Source organism: Poeciliopsis prolifica, unplaced genomic scaffold, assembly GCF_027474105.1.
Source record: "Poeciliopsis prolifica strain line A6 unplaced genomic scaffold, Auburn_PproV2 SCAFFOLD002, whole genome shotgun sequence".
NCBI classification, from domain to species: Eukaryota; Metazoa; Chordata; class Actinopteri; order Cyprinodontiformes; family Poeciliidae; genus Poeciliopsis; species Poeciliopsis prolifica.
The window spans coordinates 10,753,552-10,774,785 of NW_026562377.1; positions in this window are offsets into that span (position 1 = coordinate 10,753,552).

The following is a 21,234-nucleotide window of genomic DNA, read 5'->3' on the forward strand; positions in this document are numbered from 1 at the left end:
CTCTACCAAAAAGTCCAAGTGGTGGAGCTTTTTACTCTAAAAATAAATTGCTTCTCTTGCCAGAGGTGAGAGGGCTTCACGTGTGGTCTAATGTCTAGAAACAGCTCTTGCATCAGAGTAGAAAAGTGGGGAAAGCCTTTTTTCAAAGTGAAAAGAACTCTAACAATTTCAGCACTAAAGATACAGTTTTTCTGATATAGCAACAACTTTTCATGGATGCTTTGAAAATGCAGAAAGGGCAGTTATCGAGAGTATTTGCTTGCAGTCAGACCTTTGAGAATAATCCCCTCCGGCATCTTTTCATATCCCGTCCAGCATCATAAGTGGTGGTCAAACCACAATGTTTTCTCGGGGTGGTTGGTTACACTGTTCTCCACCCGTGGTTGCTAGACCATGGCAGGGGAAGAAGCTTGTTCAACATGTTTCTCTTCCACCAAAAAAGTGTGTTCACTCCCTCTCTCTTCAATACCACCCAAGTGTTGGGTAGCGTATGACGCCAAGTGGAGGGAGGCAAATATCGTTTAGAGAAAATCTAGTGACATCACATGATTTACACTACTTCAAGTATAGGCTGCCTTGGTCCATGCCCCAAAATGTAATTCCTCCTCAAACAGTGGTGGTCTGTAATCTGGGAAGCATTAGTAAAATCCAGCCAGGAGCCAGAAAACTTTGGTCCTTGTTTCTTCAGAGGAAGACACATTAGAAGGATGACTTCATGAATAGCTAATACTCTTATTTTCATTGCTAAAACAGAATTTAGATTTGTTTGATTGATATTGAATCAAATGTTTGTATTGTTTCTAGATGTGAATTCTTTAAAAAGTTATGGTTAAACTTTTAAAGTCTGTGCAGACATCAGATTTTTTAAGAACAATAATCAGTTTTTATGTTTCCAGTGATTGATTTTCAATGCAATACAGAGATGGCTTCATTGGTGAGAATTATTATTCACTAATAAAAAAATCACCAGCATGAAGTCAACATTAGCTACTTAGAACATTTCTGTAGATGTTAATTTGAAGGAAAATATTTAAAAAGTATGATATATTACTGTCTAAGGAGGCCTAATTCCTGATCTCAAGAGCTATCATCCTGCAATAATTAAAGCATTCTATCTCCAACACTTCTGAATTAAATCACTAAATTCCTTCACCAGCATGTCATTCAGTTCTACAAAGTTCTGGTAATGGCCAATTTTTTTGATTCTGGGATTGTTCAACTTTGCCATGGTTTGCGTGACTCTAAAATTAACACCTTTTTTATAGTGTCAAATGATAAATTACATTTACAGCCCATTGTACCTTGTAAAACTTTTTATTAATGCTCTGGTAACCTTTCTGTCTGCACCGTGTGACTGGAAATGAAGGAGGCTGAGCAAGACTATTAAAAAACAAATATCACATGTTTGAAAATTAGCAATGCTTTTACAAAGTTAAAATAAAAATCACTAAGAACAGTCATTGGGAAAAACAATCACTTTATTGTTGAAGTGACCCTTTGGAAGTACAGCGTTAGTTATTTTCCTATGATCAGAGATTTCTCCATGATGGTGTTCTGGTATGAAAATGAAGCCACTGACCAGATCTTACAGGGATTCCAATAGAGTGCAACCTACTGCTTAGAGCACTTATATCTGTGCTCTAAGCAGAAAAGTATGTTATAACATGAAGTCCTTTTTTTAACCTGCAGTTTGGTGATGCAGGCTTTCTAAATTTAATGCCTACTTAAATTAACCAGACTGGTCATCAAGAATACAATTAATTATGTTTCATTAATGTCACATTAAAAATAGATCTTATCTTCATGTTGCTGATGATGTATCAGTGCAGTCGAATCAATTGATAAACAATCTAAATATAAAAATAATAAAGGAATGAGCGAAAACTAACATAAAATGAGTTGGAGCTATTTTAGTTGTCACTTCACAATCATTCAAGCCACATTAATCAGGCATTCTTGGTCTTTTTATTACCAAGAAAGCCTGTGACCTCCATACCACAGCTCTGGAGATAGTGGTAGATTCCTCTTATTTTGATGAAGGAAGTCAATTAATTCATAAATACTTCAGCACATTTACAGTAAGGCAAGGGGAAGATGGCTATTGATTGATCCCACTAACATCATAGTCTTCCAACTCCAGCTAAGCAGAGTGCTTTAATGAGGCAGAAGCTTTTCTTAACCACGAATGGTTTAGTCAGAAGCAGATAAAAACAAAATGATTTTTACCCATGCATAAGGGGTTTTCAAGGAGGTGTAGGAGTACAGCAATCAGTATTCACTGGCCATTAGTGGTCATGTTTCAGCAATAAAATTAAAATGTTAACACTTCTCCCCCCCTGGGTTTTTATTCTAACGTCAACAGCTGAAAGAATAAACCAGCTAAATAGAAAACAAAATGAAAAAAGGTTGTAATGGAAAGAGGGAGAGGCCAGACAGCTCCACATTCCCCTGTCCTGACCTTAGAGAAAATTTTGTGAAACAGCAAAAAAAGATGACCTCATTCTCGTTGTACCAAGGTGGTCACACTATAGTGACCCAGATAGACCGAGGCCATTACAGAACTCAGCATTTCACAGGAGTAATTTCAACACACCAGCCACAACAAGAAGTGATGATTCAGAATCTGTGAAAAAGGTTAAAAAGTACTGCAGAAAGAAAAAAGAAAAGATAGAAGGTCCTCATCATTTTCCTCGTCCATAAGAATCCAGTCTCCATATTTCATAGCTTCTTGACAAGGAAATTGGTAATTGAACAAATTAGTTTCAGCAAAGGAGGATGAAACAGTTCCATTGGAAATGGTTTTCCTGTCAGGAAAGTTCAAGCTGGAGCTATTACTCCTACTTATGCTTATGAATTACCGGCAGCCAGGCAATATCTCAATAGAATAAAATATGAATGCACTTTGAGGCCAATTTTATGCTGTTTAAAAACCCCACTCAGATAAATGGGTGTGTGAAACACTTCTAAGGCCGACTAATGTGCAAAATATTGAGCTAAGTAATTGCAGCAGTTTCATCAATATGTTTAGGAAAGTAGATCATTACAGTGAAATGTGATTAACAGAGAAATGATAGGGGTGGTGTGGTAAAAAGGCATCATAGGGCATAGAGGGAAAATAAATTAAACAATATATACTGAATAATTTACATAGGGCAGTTTATTGTTGATTAAAAATTTAAGAGAATTGTATATTATGATTGACCATGGTGCTTTAATGCCAACTTTAGAGAGTGTGCTAAAAAACATAGAATGTGCAGCCTCTTTAGTAACATGATAAATAGCAATTTCATCAGCAAGTAATTAGGGTAATGTTACTAATGTTGTAACACCTCTAGACATGAAGCTGCAAGTTACTCAATAAAATTATATAACATGCCTTACAAAAGAAAAAACAGATATCCTTTTATCTTACTTGGTCATATTTCAGCATTACCTTGAGTCGAGGAAGGAATGTCTATCAACATGGATTTTAGTGATTAAATATAAAAAGAAAAACTGTCTCTCACGACACAGATTGATAAGTTCTACCTTTTACTGAACAAGCAAACGCTTTAGTAATGTTGATATAACCTTTTCATTTTGCAAAATTATAAAATTTGAAGTTGAAATTAGATTATTGTTTATGTGGCTTTTCTGTTTATAATAAAACAATAATAAACAGAAAAAGTAAAATAATACAACACAAGTAAAACATGTTTTCAGTTCTTTATTTATTCTATATAGTGGGCTTTACTATTAATGAATCAGTTTGTAAAATAAGTATTACTGACAAAATTATATACAGTAATCTTGACTGATCAGTGTGTGCATTTCTGTTCATGTATGTGCTTGTGTAGACAGGCAGGGACCATTTATTCTCCTCAGGGCCTCCTGAGCAATCAGTCCGTCAACGCAGGTGGAGCCTGGCTAATTTGCCACCCTCCTCTCCTCCAGCTCTCACTCCCAAGACTGATGCTTTGGGTAATAAGGCAAATCAATATACTTCCCTACAGCCTTCCCTGTCCATGCAGTCCCAAGACGTTATCATCCATTTGTCATTTGCAACACCACTTGTCTTTATCAGGTATCACTATCTTATTTATAAGTGGAGTTTCCATCCCGCCTCCATCCCCCCATGCAAATGAAAGTCCCCACAAATTGGGAAAGCAAGAAGAATGCAATGATAGTTTTAATATAAATTACAGGTGTTGACAAAATACATTATCTAAATACACATGTGCAACTAGCATGGTAAGTGATCACCTGTGACTTCTGCTATATGCTAGTATAGAAATTCAACACATTGTAAAATGAATTTGTACACCATATCAATTTGCATCCAGAGGCCCACGCCTTCCAAAGAGTGATGAATAGACACAAGGGTGCAATGTGACAGGTTACACATGCACAGCAGTGTTGGGATCTACACGGAGAAATTAATCAGCAATGACAAATGATGATGGCTCCTCTGTCCCAACTCACAGTTCAGTGTGCTGTAATTTTCCCTGTATGATTACCCCAGAGTCCAAGAGACAACTGGCACCCCCATGTCTTAATTAATTAAGCACTGTGCCAGGAGGGAAACATCTCCATCCACTTTGGAAAAGTACATGAACAATATAATATTGGTAAGTATTGTATCATAATATTGTAACTAGCTTCCCCTTCACTGTTCTTTCTCTATTTGTATATCAGGGATAGTATGTACACTTCTTGATACACTTTTCTGTCTCACGAGCAGAATACAAAATCTGTGAGGACAATTCACAAAACTGTTTACATCTAGCATGACTCAATTTGAGAAAAATACTCGAAAAGTTACATCATTCTGCTTGTAAGTCTTGATCAAAATTATGTCAGCATCCTCCCCAGCAGGTGGAGTTAAAACCCCAACATTTCTCCCCAAGACTTATTTGCTGGCAGGGGGTAATTCATTTTCAGGAAGAGACAAAGCAAAAGGAGGTTGACAGTGTTCCCAGTGACACCAGTGTTTACCCCCAGTAACGATCGGGTAACTCCAAAGATATGAGGGTCCTTTGATGGATGACTAATTTATCAGTGGCTGTCTTTAGTGAATAGAAAATGATGCCACAAGTGGGCTTGTGTGGGATAACTAAGAGAAGGGAGTAGATGTGTATTGTTTGAAATGTTTTTCACGTGGTTACAGATTTTCTCTTTTTCTCTTTCCAGTTAAAACTTTCCATTCAGGTCTTAATTTAATATTTAATCCTTCCTTTTAAAAAAAACACTAAATCCCAAAGTATTTATACACACCAGGGGCCTGTGTAGTCTGCAGAGTTTAACTTTCATCATCTAGTTGTTCCAAGGCCTGCTAAGTATTGTTTTTTTTGTTGTTGTTGTTCCTCTCTAGTGGTGGACCCCATTGGAAAACAGGTGAGGCAAAAACAATCATGTACTGTCCCATCACTCTCTCTGCATGTAAGAATAACAATCTGTTTGCATCTTTCAATGGTAAACACAGTCCCTACACGAAGGCCCACAGTGAATGTTGCTCCGGAAACAAAGACATTGTCGGGGTCAGAACAGGAAAATAATAGACAGGGGCCAACGAGTATTGGAAATTGGAAAACAGCTCTCTCCTTCCTTTGAAAAAGTCCTGGCGATGAAAATATGTAATATAAATAAAGCTGTGGATGCTTTGAAAGCCAAAGCCTTCCTTCCTGGCCTGGTCCTCTGCGGGGGGAAACACCCACTTCTGGGCTCTTGCTCTTAAATTCCCAAAGACCACTCTGTCATCAGGGTCCCAACTGCTTCTCTCAAACATGCAATGGCCAGACTGACTTCCCAGTCCTCCTCTTTCTACTGCCCAGCTCTTAGTCACTCTCTCTTCCAAATTCCTTTAATGTATTGCCCCTCCCTGGTGGACTTCCCTACCAGTTTTGTTTCCTTAAATGCTCTTCAAACAAGCTCCAATTATTTCACTTGTGAATAGTTAAGGGGGAGGCTGTGTGAAGACTCAAGTCTGTCCTTTCGTGCATTGGAGTGCTTCTGATATCGGAATCTGTCTGGCGGATACTAGGAAAGGCATGATGACAGATAACTGGCTGATTGGTCACTCTTATGGTGCTGATCATTAAAGGACAAACCACTGAAAAAATTCTGTTTGATTTTTCAGACTTGCAACACTGATAGAAAAGCACACTCTGGCACACTGCTGGGAAACAACACATTGGTAAAGGAAAAAAAAAATAAATCTTGAATATGAAATCTAAATAAATTTTTAGGACCATCAATACAATTTTACAGGTAAAGGAGTGTAACATTGTGTTTATTTGTTGATATTTTTTAATAGGATTCTTTAATGTAAAGGTTTTTGTGAGTATCATCTTACAAACCCTTGGAGAAGCAACATTCACTTTCTATACTCCTCTAATTTGCAAACATGACAGATAACTCCAAAAATTTGTGATACTGAGTTCAGACTTAGTGCAAGTGTTTGTCTTTTTTTTCATCCATACCGCTTCCCCCCCTCTGCAATGGCACTGCACCCTCCTAGGGGGAGCATCTCGCACTTTGGGAACCACTGCCCTAAGTCGAGATGGGAATAATGAAGTCAGTCACTCTATGGTAAAAAATAAATAACATAAGCAGCTTTCAGCCCAGGGTGGACATGCTGAATGTATGTATATGCTGTGTTGTGTATTTATAGACAGCAGCTCAAATCACTCAACACTACATGGAAAAACTCCTGGATCATACATCAAAATTGGTTTAAGACAAAAATTTAGCCTTTCAGTGACCCTCAGTGGAAAAGTCTCTAATAAAATCTTGGCCATAGTAGAGAATGTTTTTTCTCTGAGTTGTGCATTCTGATCTATCTGCTGAGCTGGTGAATCTCACAGGTCAAGGTGAATGATGTGCTGGCTAGCCTATTGGTCAGATCTCAGACGGACATGGGGTTAATTACAGCTTTGTCATTGTTTTTCTCCTTTCCCCTCTAGATGCCCATTGTTTACCTATGTCTCTTTAGTTTTTTTCTGTGCTCTGAGCATTGAACATGTAAAATAAAAATAAGAGACAAAGCAAAAGGAGGTTAATAGTGTTCCCAGTGACACCAGTGTTTACTCCCTGTAACGATCAGTAGATCGCTAGATTTTTACTGGTTTATATAAAAAATAATACTTTAGCCTTTGTGGTCCATTGGCCTCCTCTGGGTTTTATTTTTTATTCTGATCTAACCAAAATAAAAGGGGTCAACAAGGACAATATCTATCCAAATCCTTTAAAGCTTCATGAAAGAAAAAAAAAAAAGTATGACATTGTCAGCATCTCGGGTTGACCAAGTGTGAGGAAACGCATAGTAATCAACTGCACAGAGCAAAAAAAGCTTCGTGAGAAACAGACATAAATAATGGGCCAGGAAATGGGAGATCAAAGCTTCGGAGTTGGGCCCCTGTTTGTTTTCATGCTCACCCTGGCCTGGCAATAAAACACGCAACAGCCGCACTTCAGAGCGAGGGGTGATGTGAGGAAGTGCTGAAAGCGGTTACGTCTCATCCTGAGCATCCCATGCCTCTATCCCCATGTCAGGGAAACGGCGTCAGGTACAGCACTGTTTACCAGGAAAAGGGACAAGTCACACAGAAACGTTAACATCAGAGAAGCCATGGGCCATCTTAATAGGTAGTGTGTTTATGAACCAATACCTTCTTGCCATTCAATTCTGCAAGTGCCAATTTGTAGAACAAAAACATCAGTTAGCATCAGCACATTTTCTCTCCTTGAAGGGGCTGAGGTGTGTCGGTGGGTTTCTTGGCACAAAATGAGTACAACGGTGACATCAGAAAAAACAATGCAACATACACACTCTTTCTTTCTGTTTGTGGGACCATTTAGAACTTGGCAGTCAGCTCCACTTCTCATTAAAAAAGGACTCACTTATGGGGAAAGGAAGGGGAAGCAGTCTGCACTTGTGTGGGAGTATGAAATTCTAATAAAACTATTAGTAACATATATAATTATCCGCTAAGGAGCTTTCATGTACACCTTGTGCTAAATTTAAAGCTTTACTTTAATCTTTTAATATTTCTACCGTATTTCTTTCAAATAGACCAGTCTTTAAACAACCTGTCCCCCTTGCCTGTGGTGGCACCAAGAACCACAGAAGGTTGCCACATACAAACCTCTGTATAATATATGAAAACAGCTTCCTTCTTCACATTAAGAAAGTTACGAATAATCTTAGGCTTAGCTGCTTCAGTTTATTTAAAAGAAAAATAAATTGCCTTCCTATTGACGCACCTTAATTTTTACATTCAGGTGTAACCTTTGGAAATGGTTAATGAAAAAGACAAACGTTTTGAGTTAATATTTAACCTTTCTATTAAAAGAAAGTTTATCAAAACCGGAGCGAAAACATATGCAATCGTGCTTCATAAATGTTTTGCTTTCTGTCTATTGGACTTATCAGTTATCTATGATACTGATGTCTTACATCTGCTGTAGTTGAAAGAGTTGGGTTGTTTACAGTAATGTCAAATAAACATGTTAGCACTCATTTTCTTATGTCTGGTGATTTGGTGAGCTCTGAAATCAATTGCTTTTTGAATTCCTACTTAACACTGACCTCTGTCTTTTAAACTTTGTTCCTGCTCCATAAAGGATAGGAATCTTTAGACTCTGTTATATTGGCAATATCCTGAAAGTTTTATTTTTAGACTTTGAATTATTATTTATAGGCAACATATCTTTGTCCATCGACATGTTTTCCAGTATCCCCAAGGAAAATATACATGACTCCTTGGGTTCATCCAAAAGAACAGTTTGCTCTATTATAGATAATTTTAAGAGAATCTAAAAAGTAGATTTGCCTGTTGGCCATTAACACTACATTCCGTGCAGAAAGGAGTCAATATTCATATCAGGTAACTGGATTTGTCTTATTCAAGTGCTTTAATTACTTGTACAAAGCAATGCAGGTGAAGATCAGGAGTGGGGGAAGAGGAATGGTGAGCTAGATGGGTTTTACAGGGAAGTTATTGACATCCAAATAAATTCAAGTTTGCGCTTTTCCTGCTTTGCAGGGATCTCACACCACCCCATTCTGTCTACTCCACTAATATTGATCTCAGCCTCTCAGTATTTTCCAATAAAGCTGATTTCATTAGTTCATTATAACAATTGAGGCATAACTGGCTTCCAGCCATGAGAGAGACTGTCTACACTAATATATCTGTTCTGAAGATGGCAATGATCACCTTGAATGACACTAACATAAACATTTTGCTGTTTGTGAAGCCACTGAAATAGTTAATTCCAGAAACATCAATTTAAAATACCATTCATTTGTTAGTAACAATTAAAATACCCCCAGCAGATATAATAAGTCTGAATTCTTAGAAACACTAGATAAAACATTTAGCCATCTGATACTTAACTGTCTGCATATCAATTTCTCTAATTAAGTATAATATTTTTTGCATGTTTGAGAATTATACTACTGCTACTGTAATTGAAACTTAAGATTTTCCTTTAAATTAATCAGACTGGTCTCTTATGGAGTTTATGCTCTGTGAAACAAAATGACTCAGAAATGTTTCAGTTTATTTGGATGGAAAACATCACAATAAATCAACATCTGTAGGGTGGTATTTCTGAAAATAAGAGTGCAAGAAGCACACTCACATTTTCTATTATGGTGTACTATGGTTTTTTTAATACCTGAATGACTTGCAGTAGCATATATTTCTATTATATATCTATTATTATGAGCAAGCATCAAACTATGATTTCTTTTGTATTTCTTTACCTCACACCAGAAGGCTGATATAGCAGACATCTTGTCTTGTGGTTGTTACCCATTTTTTTTTTATCAGAATAATTATATCAGACATGTCATTAATTAATTATTGCTCAGTTAGTTGAAAGTTGCAATTTGATTTTAAATAATCAAATTTGCTCACCCAAATCTTATGTTATGTTATTCCCTCATCTACAACATGTCTGGGTTGTTCCTTTCATTCTTTCATGGATGTTTGAGAAATCTATGAAGCCTGTTGGCAGTGACTACAGGATTACTTCCATAAAGCACTGCTTATTATCACAAAGCTCGTCCTTAGCCAAGTATCCACCTCAGAGAGTTTCCCTCTCCTGCACCTTCTCCATATAGCTGCACCAGACTAGCGGTAGCAGAAATTAGTAGAGACTAAATGGAACTGCAGGTTTGCTTAGCTTATTATACAAACTACTTTTCAGTCCAACGCTCTTAAAAAAAGGCTGTAAACAGCCTAGTGGAGTAGCATGTGATGACATGCTGAAGTTGGAGTGCTGGAAAGAATAGAAGCGTCTTAAAGAGACAGCAGCCAATTTCAAGGTGTCAAATTGCAACGTCAAATTTCTTTCAAATTATACAAATGGGAACTGCAAGATCTTGCAGTTCCCATTAACTAAATAACAAATAGAAGCAATCTGACTTTTTGATTTTCTTTTTTTATATTCAACATAATGTTGACATTTCTGCAGAGAATTTCCCTTCTTTTTTTTATAAAAAAGAAGGGAAATTCTATCCGATCTGAGTTGAGTAAGTGTTAATTTTGTTGTAATTTTTTATTCAGATATTTTCTCAATTTAGAGAAAGAAGCCTACAAGAGGAAAACCATCCAATATGCACATGCATATTGAAAATGGATTCAAGGTAACAGACGTACAGCAATTTGTTTCACTAAAGTATTCCTACATACCATTCCTAAACACATAATATGTTAAGCCCTGAAGCTGATGGGGTACAGCAGCAGAAGAAGAGAAAGAGTGCCTCTTCTGGCAGCTAATAACATGAAACCATTTCATTTTCTTGGTATGATTTGAGCTCCTCAGTACTAACTGAGCAGCTGTAAACACCACAGCCCAATAGTAATACTGTAGTTCACTCATGTTCATCTTTTTATGAGCAGAATTTATCCACTGATGGCTGTTTCCAACTGAATAATGACCATGCCACAAAGCTCAAATCATTTCAAACTTTTTTCTTGAACGTGATGAAGAGTTTACTGTACTCCATATGGTCTACGCAGTCGCCAGATCTCGATTAAATAGAGCAGACTTCGGATGCAGTGGGACAGGACATTCACACCATAGATGTGCAGCTGACAAATCTGCAGCAACTGTGTTATGCAAATATGTCAATACGAAGCAATATGTCACAGCAAAGCTTCCAACACCTTGTTGAATATTTGCCAGAAAAACTTGAAGCAAGAGCTGAAGGGGCTTAAACCTGGTGAGTCTAACAAAGAAAACAGAGAATTAGTAAGAGGAGCGACAAACAGATGAATGTGAGCAAACAGAGAGGGACTCAAGCAGTATGAGCGCTTAAGTCAAATGCACTTTTAAATTTGGAAAGTGGAATTGGAGATTGATTGTAATTATCAAGAAGCTTAAGCATATTTGTCATAAAAAATGCTGAGATATTCAGCTTCCAGACATTCACAATTTTTTTTTCTCTTTTACAAAATAAATAATGGTGCGTTAAAATCTTTAAATATCCATTTTTACTGGATTCTACTGATTAGCTTTGAATGCAGCATTGATACTGCAATTAGCAAAATGCAGAATACGTTCATGTATCAGTTGAATACTTCATCATTTAGAAAGTTGGACAAACAGAGTAGCAAACTGCTACTACTCTTTCCAAACAATAAACAAAAATGTCCCATACATTTTAGTAAATGATTTAACAACTCAATAAGTGACTCCATATTTAGTTAGATAGTTTTTCCAAGTGCAGGTGCAGACACATCTGTGTGTAATCCATCCTTGTGTTTGTGCAGAATTGTTCTTCATGTATGGATTTACTGCTCGTTCCTTCACGGCAGCTGTACAGTGGCGCAGGGCAGAGAAGGGCCTGGTCAAGGCTGCTTCCTCCTCCTGCAGCCCTAAAGGATACAGCCTGCTGACAGATACCTGCTCTGAGCTGACAGAACACTTCCTCTTCCAAATTATGTACACATTTAGCTGACACACTGTATCCACAGTGACTTCACAAATGCACAGACGGCGGCTGCATTGCTCCAGTGGTGTTTCTGATGCGGAGCGGCTGCTCTACAGGCTAAGTCAGAAAGTATTACTACACAAAGATTATCACTAGAAATTTCCTGCAAAAGAAAATATATATTTTATTAGAACACAATTACTTCCCAACTTGCTGAGGATAATAGGATTTCTACACTTTCAGCAGCTGAGATGTGACATCTCTTCGGTTTGGTTAATTTCTATGTATTTAGACATACTCCATTTGAAATTTGTGTCTTTGCACCTTACCTGAACACCTCCTGGTGCCTGCCTTATTTTATATTAGACATATTGTAGTTATTATTGTTGCTGACTATTCTTTTACACTGTTATTGCTCCTTAAAGTTATGATGTCCACAGCATGTCTGCTTTTGCGAAGTGCAGAGAAAAAGTGAAATTTTGCTCTAGTTGGGATGCTTCACTGACAGGTTGGGCAGTATAACTGGTCTTTGCTGCTGAGGTCAGAGTTCAACAACAGTCGGCGACCGTCTGTGCTGCCCCTAAGTATTCTGGCCCATGACATTGAATATCTCTGTAATTACAGCATTTTAGTGCAAACAGAACTTGCCTTTGCTCAGATCCTGCACACTCTCAGTTCCAAAGAGCTTAACATACCGAAGATGCTTTTCCACTGGCTAACCTTGCTGTAAAAATTTGATTCAGTTCAACCCCGGTTGTAAGCTTCTCAGTAATAATTTGTTTCACACTATTGTGGGCATTCCTGATGTATGGAATGCAAAAAGAACATATGGGGAAAAAAAATGTAATGCAACAGATTTATTCACATTCATCAAAAAAAAAAAAAAATTACTGGCCGCAGCAAATCCATGGACAAGTCTACTCTGGAGCATTTTGAGTTATTTACAGTTTTTGAAATCTTTCCAAGGATGTCAAACACATGAAAATCAAAAGACTTGTGGGATAAAAACATGATATTGCATCTATATTTAAACTAAAAACATGAAAAAATAATTTTAAATTGATGCAATATATATTACAAGCTTAAATATGTAAGTTGTTGCATCTAAAGAAAGATGCAACACATTTTCCAGTCTAATTGACTGACAGTCAATTAAATTGGAAAACAAGTTTTTATTTTTTTGATTAATTGGTACATTTGTAGTGAGTTGAATCATTTATTGGGCCATTTATATATTTTTGCTTTTATTTTATTTCTGTCAGGTTTTGTCCTACTTAAACATCCTCTAATTCTCAGTACCTAAGGGAACATGATGAACTTTGCACATTTTAGCAGGATTTTGATATTGTCATTGATGAGGTACAGTATGAATACGTAGCTTATAGTTAGCAATGCACACTAATCTCTTTTATAAAGTTTGAAAATATGTTTTAACATGTAAACTCTGTAACATCCTGTCTTTTTTATAAGGCAGTAAAACTTTAACTTTCTCTTAATGTGACTTTCTCTCTACTTCTAAAATAAAGAATTATTGACTTCTGCCAGGGAGACAAGAAATAATCATTTGGTGTGACAATTATGGCTGTTGAAGATACATCAGCATTAGCTATAATCATCAACAGGTTCGAGTTGAGGTTTACAAAAACTGGAGAAGAAAAATTCTGATAAATGTGTCATTTATTACCCACATCACAAACATGCCAACACTCTTGCTTGTAATTGTCTGAAGTTTATGTCCAACCCTCTGCTGTTAGACTTGTTGGACAGCAGATTTTCAGCAAAGCAGTCTCATCACGGCACACTTCAGAGTCAGCATGCCTGAACTCTGTCCAGAGAGCTGTGGTCGTTGTCACAGGAGCTCATTGTTATTTTGGAAGCAGCATGTGTTTGTCTTACTGCAGCTCAGGTTTCCCATTCGTCCAGAAAGGCTCGGCTTGCTTTGGTCTGTGAAGGAGTCATGACGGATGGCGTTCCCCTGCAGTCCCTCGCTCGCCCCACCTCTCTTTCAGTTTTTCTAAGGGCCAAAATAGAGAAGAGAGTGCTGCAGCTGCAGTGAAGTGATCAAAGCAGGTGTTTGTTTCAAACCTATAAGTGTGTAAAAAATATTTCCTCTTTTTAGATTTGTTTTATAAAGACATGGATTTCCTAGGTTAACTTTAAGCAGTAGTTCTAAAAATAAATACATTAAGGTATTTCTAAAAATGTAATAATTCAGTTTGGCTGTGTTTCCAATGTTTCTTGGCCTTCGAGAATGAAACAATGTGTGATCTATAAAGTTGGCATCATGGCTCTGCATGTGAACATGAACCTACCCTCTTAGACTTCAATTGTTAATTGATAGAGCAGGTTAATTACCTTGATTAAAGGTCAGGAGAATTTAGTATTCTGTGGTTAGGCTGTACGTTTTGAATTGGACACGTCAAATGTTTATAAAATGAAAACCTGATGCAGTCATGGGACTTTAGCCAATTAAGAACATTAGGAAAGTTTTATTCTAATCGACGGTGATATCAGTTGCAGACGTCCATATTAAGCTTGATGAATATTCATGAAAACTCATCTAGGAGCCTATCGAGCGCATATTAATATCAGAAACGTGTGTCTGGAGTCCAGAGACGTGATCACATTTCCCTCTAGCATCAATCCTAATATGCAGATGAATGCTCTTTTAAAACTAACACAGGCCTCTGAGGTACATTTGGTATTTCATTCATGTGAACAACTACAGACTAAAGGAAATGGCTAAAATAAACAAAAATACCCAGAATGCCCAAGTGTTAAATCTCTTGAGGTTGTGCGTAATTACCCTGAAGAGCACCTTATCTGAACACCTCCTGCTGCCTGTCAGCAGTGCACGCATACAAACACACACACAGGACAAGAGACATATACTGGCTTTACTTTTCTCACACACGTCGTCACAACAAAACAAACAAACAAAGAGAACATGTCTTTTCTTCCTCTCTCTAAAACACGCTTAGACATTAACACAAATAGAAACACACACACACCCGTACCCCCACATACACACACACACACAAAATACTTAGGCCAATGCATCAGCAAAGAGCGCTGTGGCTCTGCGGCCAACCGCACCATTCACAAGGGAGAAATCTTCAGCTCATTTCTGACCCAGGCTGCCGAGGTGTTAATTGCCCTCCTGAGTTGGCAGAATTTTCAGGGTAAAAGGTGCTATCCTTGATGGATCAGCACTGTTGCCACCAGTGACTGATTCTTTCAACTTGGATGTGTAACATGCATATCCTATATCTCATTAAAACAGCCTGTAGAAAAGAGAGATCAGGCACATTTGAGTAGATACATGAATGTTTATTAAGATGAGTGTATGAGATGCACTTATATTCAAATGGCACAAAGCAAAACAGGATTTTTTTTTTAAGAAGATAAATTTAACATGAATCTAACTGAGTTCAGTGGCAGCTAAAGAGGTTATATAAAACATAGGAAACTGATGACTTAATTTTCACAGTCAACAATCAAAACAGTTTTGCTTTTTGCAAAGCCTATTTTGCCTCGTTAGAGCTGTCGTCAGCTCTGACAAGCCACACCATGGGTGTGTGGGATAGCTGGTGTGCTGCAGTACTGCTTGGCCAAAGGTTTGATCATGTTACTGAAAGACTTTGCTAAGTAGATCTGATTATGTGTTAGTGACTCTTTACAAAGTTCAAATTGAATAAGCTTAAGATTTTAAAGACAAGAGAAACCCTGCATATATAATAGGATATTTCATTTTTAATTTAAACATATTTTGACATCATGATCATTTTTTACTTTAATGCTCATCAAAAAGATGCAAAAACTGAAGATTTGATTGTAAAAAATTTAATTTCTTTATTTTGTTTCCAGTACAGAATGAAGTATGTTAGATTAAGCAACTCTTCGGCAGCTTAGCAGATCACACAGGATGGCTATTAGAAATGATATTAATTTAATAGCAAAATAAATTTGTGTGTTTTAAATAGTAATTTGATCTGGCATTTGGTGGGATAATCTCTGTAGAAAATAATTTCTACTTCTTAAGTGTTTATTGTTTTTCAAGCTGCTTCATGTTCACATCTTGACATTTTACTCAGAATGTCCTTGCTGTTGGTAACATTATATGTTTTGTGGAGAAAGTTTAAACAGTTCAAAAATGAAAGCTCCATCTCTAAGCTATTTTGATAAAAACGCTAAATTCACAAGAATGTGTATGTTGCAAGTACTCACAGCACAAGCTCCACACAAACTGAGATATATAAAATATATATATTATTTGATGCGCTACAGCTATAATAATCATCTGCCTACATTCAATACAACAACTGAATTGTCACTTGATAAAACTCGTTATTGTTGATGCTGCCTGCTTCTGCACATTCTAAGACACAGACTGACGGCAGGTCCTCTGAATGTTGATGCTCAATCATGTAAGATTCATTCTGGCCTTGAGGATAATTTTGTTTGATATGATTGATTCCAGAGAGAAACGAGTCCAATGATGCAGCTAACCTTAGCAAAGCGTGAAAAATCGACTGAGAAAGCACGCAGCATGGTGGAAAAATGAACATTTAATTATGTGTAATTGTCCATCAAGAATAACTTGATCTGCTGAGTGGAGCTCATTCAGTTAACAAGTGGCTTGTTAGAGCCACCAGCTATTTGCTTCCTGTACTTATTGCTTAATTTCTTATGGGTTATATTTTTTTTAGATGCGGTTTCACATGCTTTTTTCAAAGGCTTCTAAGTGGACAAATGGTGAATAGAAAATGGATACTAAAAGATGTAATGTAATAAAAAACAAACAAAAAAAACCCAGAGTTAAATGCCTTAACATCATATGTGGTATAAATGCGAGACAGAGACAGGCACAGACAACATGAATGCAGGTATGTAGCTCATTCAAGCACAAAAAAAAAACACACAGCAGGGGATCCTGTGTGAAATCCAAGATATATGACTGCAGGCCCACTCCCTGGCTTTCCAGTCTGTGGGGACATTATGAACCGGTTCCAGGCCCTGTGTCACCCCTGTCATCGGTAAGCAGTCCACTAAAACACCTGTTACACACATCTGGGAACTGGCAGCACAACTCGACTACCACATTCAAGATTTATCTGGGAATCTGAGCATGTTTGCTCGCTCCTCTAAATACATGCATAACTATGAGCAAATAGCTCGACTTTACACTAATCACAGTTTTTGAGTTTTTAAGTTTCCATGTTAAATAAAGGAAGCAGATTTTTTTTTCAATCTGACTAATATATGATAAATAATATGTATCCAACTTTTATACTTTTATTTAGAGTGAACATATATTAAATACACAATTAAAACTGAGATGTGTAAGGAATATTTTTAATTTCAGCTAATAACTGCAAAATTCAACTGCAAAATAAGCCGGTTTACTTCAAAATATCTATACTGACTGAAGATAGTGCTGTACCTATTTTGGTTATTGTAGTTTAAATCAGTGTCTCATTTTAATGAGCTTTTTGCAGCTTGATGTTTATTCTGGATGGCGAGCCAAACGTGGCCGATCTTTACTAAAACAATACTGCCATCTAATGACAATCTGATAACACAGGGCTACATCCTGTTTGTGAATGTATTTTTTTCTTCTTTGCCTGTACACTTTTAATTTAAGGGGAAAAAGGTGACCCAAACTTGGGAAAAGAATGACAGTATGTTGTTCAGGATATACTCCAGTCTCCTACACTCCATCCTCAAGGTTATTTAGATGGAACAATTTTTAAATGTAATTGCAAATATATATTCAGCTTTTTTCCCTGTTTTAATAATACTTTAAAATATTACAAGATACCTAAAGAATTATACAAACTATGAAAAGCATTTCCACTAAATGTATTTTTTAAGACTAAATTATTTATATTATAAAAGTAAGGAAACTATTTCATCTAGATAAAACTGTAGCAACCTTTGAGAATGTACATGGGTTTATATCAGCAGACTGAAAAGAATTGATGACATTTCATGTGAAATGAATTCTCCGCAAAAAAGAAAAACCTCACAAAAAAACAGTGTAGTAAAATGTTCCTCCTCATGCTGGATGACCTTTTCTGGAGTGAACTTATCTCGGCTTCACATTTCAAAGCATTCAAATTTCCCCAAATCCCACTGCCATCAAAAGAGATTCCATCTCAAATATCCTCTCTTGTACAGATAGCTGTGTCTTTCTACATATATGAAGGCAAATTTCAGACTGCAGTTAAAACTGTTATTTTACATGTTTCTTCCTGAATGACTAAATCTAGAAAAACAATCTCCCAGATATGACATATATATTGGTACATGTATTTATTTATTTATTTTTTGCCCCATGAACACATTCGGAGAACACAGCTGCATACACAGGCAAAGAAAGAGAGAAATATATATATATATGTATATTACATATATACATGTTAGAATTTCAACAAATTTCCTTTAGTAGATATTAACATTTACTTTATTTCCAAAATATATTTGAGTCATTTTTAACATATTTGCAGCTCTATAAGAGTTTTATTAAGCTGGGCATAGAATAAAAATGACTTGGGATTGTAAAAATTGCAGATCCCTAGATTAGCGTGTTTAATTTGCTTAAATTGAAATTCTGATCAACTTATTTCTTTCTGAGAAAATTTCCTTACAAAACCGAGCCCAGATCCTAAGCCTCCATACTTTAAATGGGAATCATAGAAACAGTGACAATATTCATTTACTTGCAAAATTAAGCAAGAAAGAAAAATCAATACCTGAATGAACACTTTTGGTTTGAAAGTGTCAAATTCAGCTTTTTTATAAAAAGAGAGGACCTGTAATTTACGTATTTTGTGTTGTTTAGTGCCAATGTTACCCAAATATGGTTTGCAGAGCACTAATTTCCAGAGTCATGGTGTATAGTGAGGTAATTGTAAAAATGGTATATACTGATATTCTGAAATAAATGCACATTTAAACTTAATTTAAATAAAACGGTACATTTATTTATTTTATTTTTTTTGCCACATGAACACATTCGGAGAACACAGCTGCATACACAGACAAAGAAACAGAGAAATATAGTTCTGCATCACCCTGGGGCACAATGAACCTTGAGCTGCTATAAAAAGTGTTATTCAATCAAAGAAGCGCACAACGCAGGCAGCTAACCCAGAGCTGCAGGTCACTGGGAGGTCATCCACTCACTGGCACGTTGTCCACTTCACATTCATATCCTCAGCCCTTTAATCTAATCCTAAAACATTTATCTGCAGAATGATTAAATGCATTATTGCTGCACTAAAAAAATGTCATAGAGTATTTTGCAGAGTATGAGAAACATATATTATTTTTTTTCTTTATTATGATCAAGTGTTGTGCTTTTGCATTTTTACATTTTTTTGTCATTTTAAAGTTCAAAATGCAACCTTCTTAAATAAAATCTTTTTTTTTCTTTTATGTACAGCTATGCCACGTTGAATATTTAAGATTTTTTTCTCTGAAATGTACAAAGTAGGACTGATACTGTACATGCTGAATCATTGCCTGTTGACCATAAAATTTGTGGTTCCACAGAGTGGCCAGCAGCCGTATGTTTGCTGAAAATGGTGTCAGGGCTGATAACTCATCCCCTCTTACTGGTCTCCGTCTGAATCCCTTCTCCACCATCCCTCTTTTTTCCAAATAGTCTGTCCCAGAGGGTCCCACGGGAGCATGGTCACCCAACGGGGACCTATTAACGGAGATGGAGGGTGGGGGTGACAGAGTGGTAGAGTGGGGTGAAAGAAAAGAGTCGGGTCAAATCACTTTGTGGCCAAGCAGGACTATCATTTACTGTAATTCAGATTGTGTCAGACTGAAGGAGAGGGAAGGTGAAGTGGTGTGGTGTGGAGCATCCTGGCTCTCATCAATCTCTCCCCCACCCCACCTATCAAAGACAATAGCAGGCTGACAGTAGCTGTTGTATGGGAGGTTAGGTACGGGAGATGATATAACAGCTACTGTAAGGCCTATCTGGTTGGAGTTATTCAAAGAATGTAGCTGTGCAACATTTCACATTTGATGCATAGTGCAAACCAAATAAAGGCTGAATACATTGAAAGTTGTTTTTGTTCAGCTTGTTGTTAAAAGTAAATTAGTAATTAGATTATTTTTAATTATCTACAACTGATGATCAGTTATGGTTATTTGCAATTGATATGTAATGTTCCATTAATAAAAACAAAACAATTATATCACAGAATGAGATGAATGTAAAACCGGAAAAACAAAAATATTGCCCAGCATCTATCAGTCTGGTGTTGTTGTCCTGGTAATTGCCAAAGACAAGTCCAGAGAAGCAGCAGGACTTGTTTCCGAGATTTGTTTTTAAATTCATCGCTGCTCTTTGCATTTTGCTTCCCACTCTACAGTTGTTTTTCAAATGCTGTTCCATGAAGTTCTCTATGTACTGTCCTTGAGCTAATCTGAAGGCTACAAGAACTTCAGGATCCATGCAAGGATTTTGAATGCTTAAGTTGAATAATTTGGAGGGTTGACCCAATACCATTAGCAAGGTATTGGGTAGGACTGATAGTGTGCCTTATATGGAAACATATTGGGTACAGTATAATGACACTTTGATAATGATTTCTGTAGCTTATAGCAGAAAAAAGGACAGTAAAAAGACCCTTATCCGATCAAGCAGAAGCAGCAGCATTTAGTTCATTATAACCCTAACAAGTTTGTCTGGGTGAAATTAAAATTAAATTTCACCCAGAAATGTCCATGGTGTCCATCAACTACTGGGACACCTGTGGCTTAATGTGAACAGTTTTCTTGGAAAAGTTCAACGTTCCTCCTGGTCACAAGTTGATGTAACCCTAAGCAAGGTACTAAACCCCAAGTTGCCTGCTGATCTGTGCATGAATGTCCTCAGTTGTCATGACATTGTCCCCTATGATGAAAGGAGTGCACTTTCTTCATGTTTATTTATTGGATTTTTTACATTCTTTGAAGGTAGAACTAATGTATCCAGGATTCCAACACAGACTTGCTTATAACACTTTATATTTAACAAATCAGCATTTCCATAGTGACACCTGACTCTAGGTCTCAGGGTCTCAGGGTCTCACATCATGACTTTGTCCACCCTGCACATTTTATTGTCTCCAGAGGAGGGCTTGGTTTATATGTTATTTTGATGAAACTTAGTTACAACAAAACCTAAATGTATGATTTTTTTCCCCCCCACTGTGTCTTGATGTTACTGTCAAATATTATTATAATATGGTGTTTTGAGATAGGATTGATTAACGTGTCTAAATATTGGACTAATTTCTTATTGGACT